This window comes from Helianthus annuus, chromosome 9, assembly GCF_002127325.2.
Source record: "Helianthus annuus cultivar XRQ/B chromosome 9, HanXRQr2.0-SUNRISE, whole genome shotgun sequence".
NCBI lineage: Eukaryota > Viridiplantae > Streptophyta > Magnoliopsida > Asterales > Asteraceae > Helianthus > Helianthus annuus.
In genome coordinates, this window is record NC_035441.2 from 86,880,691 (window position 1) to 86,893,433 (window position 12,743).

The following is a 12,743-nucleotide window of genomic DNA, read 5'->3' on the forward strand; positions in this document are numbered from 1 at the left end:
TCCACCATTGTTGAACAAGAATTCGAAATCACCCAAGAACCGTCAGGCTTGGGTGAATTTGTTTAAATGAAAAACCTGACTTGCCGGAGATCCCAAGTTGGTAATCGTGGATCATGAATCGGCATCATTCTTTATCATGTTTGTATAATGTGTTTGAGAAATTTTTGCAGGACTTGCCGGAACTCCCAGGTTTGTAAGCGAGGAGTAGGAATCGGCACCTTGAGAATTCAACCAACAAATGGTAATTGGTTGAAAAACAGGTTTTAAGTTTGGTTTGTGCATATCTGCATATGGTAATTCAAGGACATTAATTTGTACTTGAATTTTTCCTACAAGTGGTTGAAAGTCAATATGAGTTGATCCCCATAACCTACAAGTGGTTGATGAACGAACTTATTTTCCGGAAAAACCATTCTGATTAAAACAAAATTAAGTGTTTTGAAATCATAATGGGAAAATAGTTTGTTGTAAGGGAGAGTTCTGATTGTTTACGCCAAGTGGATGGCGAATTGAAGCGATTCGATATCATGTTGTCAAACTTTGTACAGTTTGTTTCAAATTTTCCCAGAAAATCAAAATTGAAACATATTTTGATTTTAGGGGGAGTAAAGATTTAAAAAAAATTAGAAAATTTGAAAATGTCAAAAACATCGGAAAAATTCAAAAATGAGTTTTAGTGTGAATAGGGGAAATGATAGTACATCAGCTAGACTGGCACGGTACGCTAAAGATTTGTATGGTATAAATGCAATTAAGCAGTCATGCTAAAGATGTGCCGGTAGGTTTTCATAGAAGTAGTAGATCAGTTTGGGATATAAACATAAATTTCACTTGCGTCTACGTGGGGAACACCTCCAGGATATATAGGTAACCCCTGAAATCCTGTTTGAAGGGTCCCGTATTCTGAGATACTAGGTCTTTATGCTCAGTGATATCTGGGGTATTATCCCGGGACTTCTGTTGTATGGAAGTACTGACCTAGTCCCCGGATAATACTTTCTGCAAAAAGCTTTGAAATATAAGCTCGCCCTCAGCATGCTGATGAAACAATAAAATTGATAGTCGCTGCTGTTGTAAATAAAAGATCCTCTAAAGGGGACACACCTTAAAGTCGAAGCCGTCATCTCTCTGCGTATACGGAAGTATCGACCTGAGCTCTCACGGCCCTCGCACCTACCCCTTAACAGATATCAGCTGTGGTACACTCACCTGTAAGACTGAATACTGGGGTCTGGATACGGGAGTATATTCTGAGGTGGAACACATGTAGATAGATGTTTAAGTTCTAAAACACTAATTTTGTATCTCAAACAGTTTGAACATTTTGTGAGAATTTAAGTGGATCAACATATCGGCAATCAACACGAACTGTTTAAAAGCTAAAAATGAAATAACAGCTTAACAGTGCTAGTGTTTAGTCGGCAGCTGATATGATCCTCTTGCACGAACTCGCAAAAATATGTTTATACATATTTCATTTTTGCATTTAATTTTTTGAATGCATTTATGTTTCATATTTTGAAAATCCAAAAAGATTTTCGACAACTGATGTTGGAGAGCTGATATTCAAAATCTCAAAGGATAAACATGATGAACAGAGGTTTGGTTAAATTGTTTTGAAATGTTTAATCAGATTTTGGAAAGTTTAATAGGTTTTAAATGTGAAAAATTCTCGAATATTCTTGAATGATTAGTTGATTCATTAAGTTGAATCACAATTTTGTTTGTTTGTGATAGAGTGGTTGAGTTGTGTAGGTTTCTGATCCTGTTAATATGGAAAGTCAGGAGATACATCAGAATTTGAGAAGAAGTTTAAACTGATAAAGCCAGGAGCTGATTTCAATGGTGATAACGAATTCCAGACGGTGATCCCAGCTTGATGATAGGGGGAGTCTGATGAAAGTTAGAGCCAGAGAAAGATCCGGGTACATAATTCCAGGAAGAGTTCCTGAAGAAGACCGATCAAGATTCAAGAGCTGTCATGTTTGAAGACTCTCACTGAAGATTCCGTCAACATTCAAGGGGGAGTCTGTTGGTGCAGTTGTCTGTCGACTACATCTTAGTTCGAGACCAAAATAAGTGAGAGAAGCCCAAAGACTGATTAAGACTGAAGAAGTACAGACATGAAGTTGCCAAAGACTTGATGAACGACTTCATCAACATCTAAGGGGGAGTCTGTTGGTGCACTTCATCTGTTGATTTCGTCTTGGATCAAGTCTTAGTCTTAGAGTGTTATATTAGGGCTCATTGTACGAGAAAACAGGAGATTGTATGTGTTTAGTGCATAGGTCCGCTTATATGTCAAGTCAGTAGATCCGCTTTTATGTCAACCATATAGGTCCGCTTATATGAACATATGAGGTCCGCTTATATGGACATGTTCATATAAGCAAACCGTTCATGCCTATATATAGGTGACACATAAGCGGAACTAAGTAGTTGTGTGTGTGTGGTCTTGTATGGTACGGCGAAGCCCTGCCAAATCGTCTCCAGAGCTTGTAACCTGTTATAAAGTGCAATAAACAGAGACAAATTAGTGAAATCAAGCTAAACGAAGACCGAATGAATGAATTCCGCCTCTGATTCTGTCTAAGCACTCTTCTGATCGACTCGTCAGGTCGTATAACGATCCTACATTTGGGACAAGCAACGGGTAAGTGTGGGGATGTGATGGGTAACCCGTAGGACAACCCTTAAGGCCTTTAAATAGACTAAAATACCATACTTTATCTGGTTAATAGCTTGAATTTGGTAATCACAAGATGTTTGATGTTACAGGCGTTAAAGAGCTTAAAATGCGGGTTTTATGGAGCTTGGATGGATGCTAGAAGTTGGCGGTGGTGGGATTGAAGAAATGGTGAATTAAATGAAGGAAACAAGGAAAAACTAACACTCAGCGCCGTAACCTACGGCACTTGGCCGTAGGTTACGGCCCCAACCTTTGCAAAAAGCCTTCGCCGTAAGAAAGAAGCCACCCGCCGTAAGGGAAAGCTGCCCGCCGTAACCTACGGCCCTTTGCCGTAGGTTACGCCACCGACTGATCCAATTTTGTAACTTATGCATTAAATTGTCATTTCATGGGTTTTTATGGTGGTTCATCATATGATTTCGGTTACCACTTGTCTTGGGAACGAATTGGGAGCAACTTTTGGAGACTTGGGGCTTGAGAACACTTGTTTAATCATTAGTTTTAGTGTTTTGAAACCATATGAACATTGAACTAATTGTGAAGATGATTGTCAAAGCCATGTGTGGCTAAACTTTTGATGACTATCTTGGGTTAAAGGTTTGTGTAAGACTTTGTGCTTTGATTTCATATTTCTAGAATAACGAATTCGTCTTTATGATTTGTTTGTTATGGTGTGTGAATGCTTGTTTGTAAATTGTTAATTTGTATGCTAATCTTGTTTGAAACTATACGTTCTTGGTGCCGTTGGCAATCGAAATATCATAGGTAGAATTAGGATTGGGTATTGATTAATTGTTCATCGGGTAACAACCTCGCGTTCTAGGAATCCGAGTACTTAGTTCCCTTTCATCACAACAAGTAATCATACATGAATCATGTCTATGTGATTCTTTCTAGTTGAATGTTAGCATGAATGTCAAAGCAAACCGGAAACTTAAGATAGTCATTTGTCTCTAAATTGTTTACAAACCAAATTTTCCATTTTTGCAATTACATTAGTAATCTTAGTTTTAAAACTCAAATCAATCAAATCAACTCTTGAATTTTATTTTCTCGCAATTAGTCTAATTTAGTTAATCTAGATAAATTCTCAAATAACACATATTCCACAAACTCCCTGTGTTCGATACCCACTTACCGCTATCTACTTAGTAGTAATTGGATTAAATTTGATTGTGACCACGACATCACGTCAAGATGTCAAAACAATGTTCTTATATGTTCAAACTATTTTATACGCAAAAAGGGTATTTTTGGCATTTTAAAGAATATATAATCGACTTGTCATTTCTCTAACCAAACGATATGACCATAAGGTGTAACCTCAGTAGGTTATTCCCTAATATATTCTGGTTATAACAAAGGGCTTTCTCGGATCCTAATGTTGACCAAACGGGTCAGATTCGAAAGTCAAAGCGGTAGTCAAACTGCTCGACTAACGACTAAGGAAATAAGCGCAAAAACTAGAAACGACGAGTTAGACATGTTGGAACATGTCTAATTATGTCTATAAAACTGATTTTGTGTCAAACTTTAAGTTTTAAAACTTGAAAACCATTTCGTCGTAAAATGCACTTATGCGCATCTTTGACTTTTAATAAACAAAACTTTGACTCGTCGCTTCACCTAGTAAACGTGGAAATCAGAAGGTGCAATCGCAAGGGATCATAAGGATCATAACCTTCGTTATTATGATCACATTGCAAAGTTCAATTTGAACTTTGACTTGACCAAAATGGCCAGAACCGAAAGTTAAACAGAAAGTCAAACTGTTTGACTTTTAGCTCATAACAAGCTAAATAAAGAATAGGCTAAGGAAGAACACTTACTTGTGTTCTAGGAAGTATTGGAATTCAGTAAGAGGCTTCCATAAGCTGGAAACAAACTCCAATAGAGTGGGAGATGAAGAATGAGAAATGAGAAAAGAAAATGGATGAAGTCGGTTGCCATTTATAGTGTTCAAAATGTTCTAGGATCATGCTAAGTGTTCCATGAGGTGTCAGTGATCAGGAGAGTTCATAACACTTGTCAAAACATGGCACAAACCAGGAATTTTTGTGAACTTGGGGATCAAGCAAAGAAACAAATGGCTGCCAACAAATTCTGTGTTGGGCACCCCTTACGGACCGTAAGGGGTCTGGGCACACGGTCCGCAAGGAGGTTTGGGGGCCAAGTTATGCTTTTTGGCAGATTTGGCCCCGGGACTTGTACTAACGCTGATGTGTGTAAAATACAACATATAAATCACATCAATTAAGGCATAAAACTAACCCTTTTTAAGTACTAATGTTGGAAAAAGAGTGTTTTTGTCTTTCTTTTGTATTTTCAGGATGAAATGAGCTCAAATTCACAAAAGAAGCAAAAAGACAACTAATTCTAGCATAAATACAAGAAAAGGAATAAAAGTAGACTGCCCGGACCCTCAACGGCATCCTCCAAGGCAAAGAAGAGAAAGCAGAAGTCTGAACACGCCCCGTGCTCAGCCAGCACGGGGCCGTGCCCAAGAAGCAGCATAAAAGACAAACTTATAGAAGCTTCCATTGCCCACCACGGGGCCGTGTCCAGCGGGCACGGGGGCGTGGTGAAAGTACAGCAGGCGCATTAATTGTAATTGCGAATTACAATTAATGAGGAGAGAGAGTGTCAGACGGGCACGGGGGCATGTCCAGCGGACACGGGGCCGTGCCCAGCCTTCTGTTCATCCTATAAATAGGAGTGCTTGGTTTCATTCCATCTCATCCCTTGGCACACCACCTCTCTCACACTTCATCCACCACCCACCACCACCATAACACCATCATCCACCACCATCATCCATTGTCCATCGTAGAGTGTGTGAGTCGTCTCGGGATCCAAGATTGATCGTAAGAGTTCTTGACAATCAAGGCCATGTTTGCCTAAGTCTCTTACATCACTTGGTGAAGACAAGTGTTTAGTATAATACTTTTTATTTTTAATCTTTTGCACTTTTTATTTGGTTTTGTATTAATGACTTTAATAACTAGTTGCTTATGTTGAAGGTGATCTTTCCTTATCGTTTGTCCGTGGTGTCTTGGCATTATTTTACTGTCTATATAAAATAAAAGATTTTCACCATTCATATCTCCACGGTCTATATGGAGGTATGTTGGCTACCTGGTCGGGGGTTAAGGGAACGGTTTGGTAAGGGTCTTGCCCTTGTTCAGCGTTTAGAGGTCCTGCTTGGGACCTGGGTCAAATTTAGTAGGATCTCCTTCAATGCCCATAGGTATTGGATGGCGGGGATCCAAACTCTTTGACCCCCTCATAAGTTAACTACTATTAATACTATAACCCGGCTATTTAGGACTGTATCCCTGCTGACTCAGACTACTTAGCCGAGGGTAACGTCACCGCCGAAAGCGGGGCCTACCACAATTTGCATTAATAACTTAATTCATTAGCTTTCAATAATCCGACCCTTTAGGATTGTATCCTTGCTGACTCAAACTACTGGGTTGAGGGTAACGTCGCCTTCAAAAGAGGGGCCTACTACAATAACTAAGATAATCTCTTAAACAAGTGCAAAAGTGCGAAAATAATCAAAGGTTATACTAATACACGTGTCGGATCCAAGTGATTCATCTTGTCTATCTGTTTTTATTTTATTTTATTTTTCAGCATTTAGTTAGTTTTTATTTTCCTAGTTAAAAACATTTTTCTCACTTTTTGATTTAATTAGACGTTGAGGATAAACCGGTATTAAAAGCTCTTGTGTCCTTGGACGACCTCGGTATCTTACCAACACTATACTACGTCCACGATGGGTGCACTTGCCCATATGTGTATTTAGTGTTAGTAAATATCGTGTTTTATAAATTTAAAACTTGGCTAAAAGTGTAAAAGGGGCTTAAATATACATCAAAAATATAACACACTTCACGCACATCAAACGCGTTTTGTCACTTTTAACCCCTTTTAACCTAATATTTATGTTATATAAAGGTGTTAAGGTATAAGTAACTTAGATTTTGGTTCGGGAATGTCGTGGATGTTGGTTCGTTCGATCGTATGGTTACGCGTTTCGCAAATAAGGTAATGGACTTTATCGAATGCGAAAATGATCGAAATTTCACCACGATTGAAATTATGCATTCTCGCAAATAAAATATAAGATTTTATTAAGTACGGAAATGTTCGGATTTGTACATACAGTCCGTATGTTGAGGATTTGGGAAGACTTTTGTAGTTTGTCAAAATTGGTCCCTGAATTTGTGTAAACGTGTTTTTGTTTTTCCTAATCCCTCAAAACTTATATCTAAGTTATGTAAAGGGTATTTATGGTATGTGTAGCTTATGTTCTTATCCCAGTGTGTATGTTACGTTAAACTGATTACGTTTAAGTATCAGTTAACGGATTACTTCCAAAAGAAAAAGTTTTTGAAAGTTCGGAAATTTTGCACAAGTGTTACAGATGCAGTGTGAATTGCATAGGGGTTATGTTTAAGTATGCCAAGATGAACATATGTGTCAAAAATTGGAAGTTAGAATGCTTGGTAGTTGACTTTTGGAAAAGTCAACGAATGTAGGAATGGTATGGCTAGACTTTCTAACTTGATTCTAAGATTAGGAGAGGCATGTGTGCATGATAGATTATGATGTGATTTGTTAACATATGTGAAAGTTCCGGATCGGGCAGTTTTAAATGGAAGTTTGGATAGGATAGAGCTAACTCGGTAGAAATCTCATCATAATAGTGATAAGTAGAAGTTTCCATTAATACCGAAAGAGCATACATCATTGACATGCTGGAGAGAGCATCAACACATCTCTCCAGCCAAACTCCCAAAACTATTTATCAACTAATGAACACATGACACTATATATATATACGTTCGGGTTTGGAGCGGACTAGCTCTTTTGTGCATGTGTTACATTCGTACGAACTTGTCTCATCATCTCCAAAGTCATGTGTTCGTGTTTAACTTATAAAATATTCAACACACACTCTATCTAGCTTAATCAAAAAACATATGTATAGTCTTCTCCGTTAGTCTTAGCACACACTCTACAATATTCATCCTCTTCAGTCACAATAACAGATGTATTGTCTTCTCCGTTAGTCTCAGCGGCAACTTAATCAACAAACATCATCATTCCCTGGCGGTTAGTCCAAAAAACAATTGCTCTGCTCGAAGATTAACCATTTTGATACTTTAGACTATCATAGAATTATCAGTTCCGAGTTATCTTTTAAGTATTGACAATACTGATGCATAACTCCTGACGCTAATCCTGCTAACCGGCTTGTACCAAGACTCAGGACTCAAACCCTAAGACATCAATCTGGTCACAATCTAAAGAATCCAAACTTCCTATGATCACGAACTAACGAATTCAGATCCTATGCATTCCCGGACAATCTGAAGTTGGAACCACCTGAATACTGTTGCCTGTTGTATGAATTTGCAAAAATGTCTAATATTTGAAAAATTTTATTCCCCCTCATTTTTGACAAATTCTAACTTCTCTAACCTCTTCATTGAATTTGCCCCTCGAACTTAGCAAATTCAGTCATCTTTATTGTTGGATCGTCGTGTGACCTTAACGAGTCAATCTGAGTAGTTCATCATCAAAAACAAAGGTGGAATCAATGTAATTGACGTAACACAGCTTGTTTTCCTCTAATTATCTTCTTATTGATCGATTCTGAGCTTTTTACAATTCAGATGACAAACGGACAACACCTCGGCTCTCAATCAATGTATCTAATTCCGTATGAAATGACCAGACAACATCAGTATTTATAGGGTGGTTAATTCCGCACGAAACTATCTCAAGCAGAATTACATTGTTCATGCGGAATTACTAATTCCGTGTGAAACAACTAATTTCGTGTGAGATTTTTTAATTCCGTGCGAAATTACACAAGTGTAATTTCGTGCGGAATTACCCTAAAATACCGTTTCTCGATTTCCGTGCCCTGATCTATCTAGTACATTACAAGACTCTATAAAGACGAAGTTAAAAGACATCAGTGCACCAACAGACTCCCCCTTGGATGTTGACGAAGTCTTTAGCATCCTGTCTTCAGTCTTTAGTCTTGATCTTTCGTTCTCTGCCTTGAATTGTCTTCACATTTTAAAGCATCCTTCAATCTTCTATCTTCAAACTCTAACCTTCAATCTCCCCTTTGAATGTTGATCCAGAATTCTGACTCCCCCTTTCACAGACTCCCTCTCCTGATATGCTGGGACTTTAATTCTGGTTCAAACTTTGACATTTTCTTTGCCATGGGGATCTTGACTCCTGTTTCCTGTTTCTCAAACATATAACATTACAATCTATACAATTTTCAACTTCCATTAACTGTTCATCAGTTTTTGGAAATCCACTTAAGTATTCAGGTCCAAGTTAATGACCCTGATTACCCAATTTATCTACCAAGTCCAACTTAATGACCTTGGTTGGTCTGAGACAAAAACAAACTGATTTTTGTTCAACTTTTTCAAACAATTTCTGAAAATTTACAAGTTTCAAATTAATGAACTTGTTTTTGACTTTCCATTTTCTCAATTAACATGTTAAGCTCCCAACTCATCATCCAGCTTAGAATCTTTCTTCATCTGCTCCAATCTTCTGAATCTGAAGATCAACTTTCCACTTTGGTTTGTCGGAAAATAAAGCAGAAATGAAAAATCTTTTTGAATTTTGAATTAAAGTTTCTAAACTGGAAAATGAAATACAGAACTTAAAATGCAGAATGAAAACTATTTACAAACATATTTTTGGCGAGCGTGTTAGGGAATCATATCAGCAAATGACAAATTACTAGTACCATTAAGCTCGATAACATACTAAGACTTAAACAATTCACTTAGATTGTCGATATGCTGATCCTCTTAAATTTTCATACAAACTTCAATCTGTTCAGGATACGATTTAGGTGAATTAAAGACTTAAACTTATATGTGTGTCCCACCTCTTGAATATACTCCCGTATCCAGATCCTAATATTCAGTCTTACAGGTGAGTATACCTAGATGATATCTGTAAAAGGGTTAGATGCGAAACCGTGAGAGCTCAGATCAGAACTTCCGTTCCGTAGAGAGATGGCGGTTCGACTTTAGGTGTGTTCCCTTTAGAGAATCTTTTCTTCAACAGTACATGATTAACATTTTTCAACGTGTCATCATTTTTTATGCTGAGGGTGAGCTTTAAAAGCACGCAGAACGTATTATACGGGGACTAGGCCATTGCTTTCGCAAAATCAGAAGTCTCGGGATAATACCCCAGATATCACTGAGTATAAAGACCTAGTATCTCAGAAAAAGGGACCCTTCAAACAAGATTTCAGGGGTTACCTATATATCCAAGATTTGTTCCCCACAAAATAAGCAAGTTTGAATTTTAGGTTTATATCCCAAACAAGATTTACTGAATGTATAAAAACCTATCGACACATCATCAGCGAAACTGTTTAACAACTTTAAAACTTTACATTTCTTTAGCGTACTGTAACTGTCAAGCCGATGTACTATCATTTTCCCTTTTTACACAAGCTCTTTTTCAGTTTTCTATTGTTTTTAGATTTTGAAATTTTCTCATGTTTTTGGATTTTTGAATTTTTTACTGTTTTTGTATTTTCTGAAAATATATCTACTCCCCCTAAATACCAAAACAAGTAAAAAATCGACAAACCATTGCAGATTGTTTCTCAACATCATCATCTACAATGTTATCCTCATCAACGCCAATAATCCCATCTGACACCGATAAAAGCTTCATACCGTTTAGTTTTAAAAGATATTTAAAACGAGTTTTATCAAATGCTTTGGTATGTAAATCAGCTTTTTGATTGTCAGTGTGGATTTTCTCAATTTGTATCAACTTCTTCTCGAAGCAATCTCAGATGAAGTGATGACGAAATTCGATATGTTTCGTTTTAGCGTGATGAACATGATTTTTTGTGATATTAATCGCTGCCTCATTATCAACAAAGATAGGGGTGTTAAGAAATTGCAAACCATAGTCACGCATCTTTTGCTGGATCCACAAGATCTGAGAGCAGTAACTGCTAGCAGATACATACTCCGCTTCACATGTGGATAGAGCCACAGAGGTTTGCTTCTTACATTGCCAGGTGACCAAACGTGGTCCGAAAAACTAACAACCCGCTGTTGTTGATTTTGCATTAACTTTGCAGCATCCGAAATCGGAATCGGAATACCCTTCGAGCGTGAAATCGCCTTTTCTTGGATACCACAACCCCAATGATGGAGTTCCTTTCAGGTAGCGTAATATCCGTTTTACAATCACCATGTGCGAAGCTCTCGGGTTAGATTGAAATCTTGCTGCGAGGCAGGTCGGATACATGATATCGGGTCTTGAAGTAGTCAAGTACATTAGCGAACCGATCATGGAACGATAAAGCGTTTCATCTACCCTGTCTCCGGTGAGATCTGGGTTTATCCCATGATTCGTTGCTAACGGGGTGGAAACTGGAGTAGAACCTGACATCCCAAATTTCTCTAGAATATCATGAACGTACTTAGTTTGATGTATAAAAATTCCTTCGGGTAGATGATCAACTTGAAGACCCAAAAAGGATTTCATCTCACCCATCGATGACATTTCGAATTTCTGCTTCATAACTCTTTCGAAATCTTTGCATTTAATTTTCATTCGTTGACCCAAATATGATGTCGTCCACGTATATCTGAACTATCAGAAGATGTCCGTCGACCTCTTTGGTGAAGAGAGTGGCATCCACATTTCCACGGATGAAGCTGTTGGCTAGTAGGTGTTGAGACAATGTCTCGTACCAAGCTCTCGGGGCCTGGTGTAAACCATACAGCGCTTTGTCTAGCAAGTAGACCTTGTCTTTGTGGATTGGATCGGTAAAGCCCGGTGGCTGTCCGACATACACCTCCTCTTTTACCTTCCCATAGAGAAACGCCGATTTCACATCTAGCTGACATACTTTGAAATTTTTCCACGATGAAAATGCTAGAAAGATTCTAATCGCTTCTAGTCTAGCCACAGGAGCATACACTTCGGTGAAATCAATACCCTCCTGCTGACTAAAGCCCCGGGCTACAAGTCGAGCTTTGTTTCGAATAATAACCCCTCGATCGTCTCTCTTACACTTAAACGCCCATTTTGTGTTAATTTTCCTGTGACCATCAGGCAAATCTAATAACTTCCACACTCCTAACTTCTCGAATTGGCTAAGTTCCTCCTGCATCGCATTGACCCAAGAATCTTCAGTAAGCGCCTCCTTATAAGTCCTTGGTTCAATCTGCGAGATAAAACAACTAAGTGAAAACTTAGTTTGTAAAGGTGCTACTGTAGTATAAAAACAAGTAAGGCCTTGGTCAATTTGACGTCTAGTGCGCACGCCTGATTGTAATTCTCCAATAATTAGCTCCTCTGGATGGTATGAAAGAGTTCCTGGCATCACCTCGCCTGGAACATCTATCTCGCCCTCCAGATTCGTAACATTCTGATTTATACCTTGTTCACTGACTGGATTTGTTTGACTTGAAATCTGGATTTGCTCCCCCTCGGAATATGAATCACCATGATCAAATACTGGAATACTATTAGATTCTTGATTATCATTGACTGCCTGTAGGTCCCCCGGAGGTCGAGGTTAAACCTTATCCTTGTTATGTTTAACACTCTAGCAAGTGCGGAATCCAAGCTAGAATGCAAACCGGTAGTTTATATGAGAACACAAGCTACAAAGAGAAAGAGTAGACACACAAGATATCAAAGTTTTCTCTTGTATTTCATTGGACACGGTTACAGCCCTTGACCAAACTGAAAATGCTCTCTACAAGACTTAGTTCACTCACATACACTGTCTAACAACTCTATCGGATGTTTAAAATGTCTTACTGTGAAGTGAACCATTACATGGGTATATATACCCATAACAGATTGATATGTCGAAGGATCAGAATGCCTGGTCGAGGTTAAACATACACTGTCTAACAACTCTATCGGATGTAGCTTGTAGGTCCCCCGGAGGTCGAGGTTAAACCTTATCCTTGTTATGTTTAACACTCTAGCAAGTGCGGAATCCAAGCTA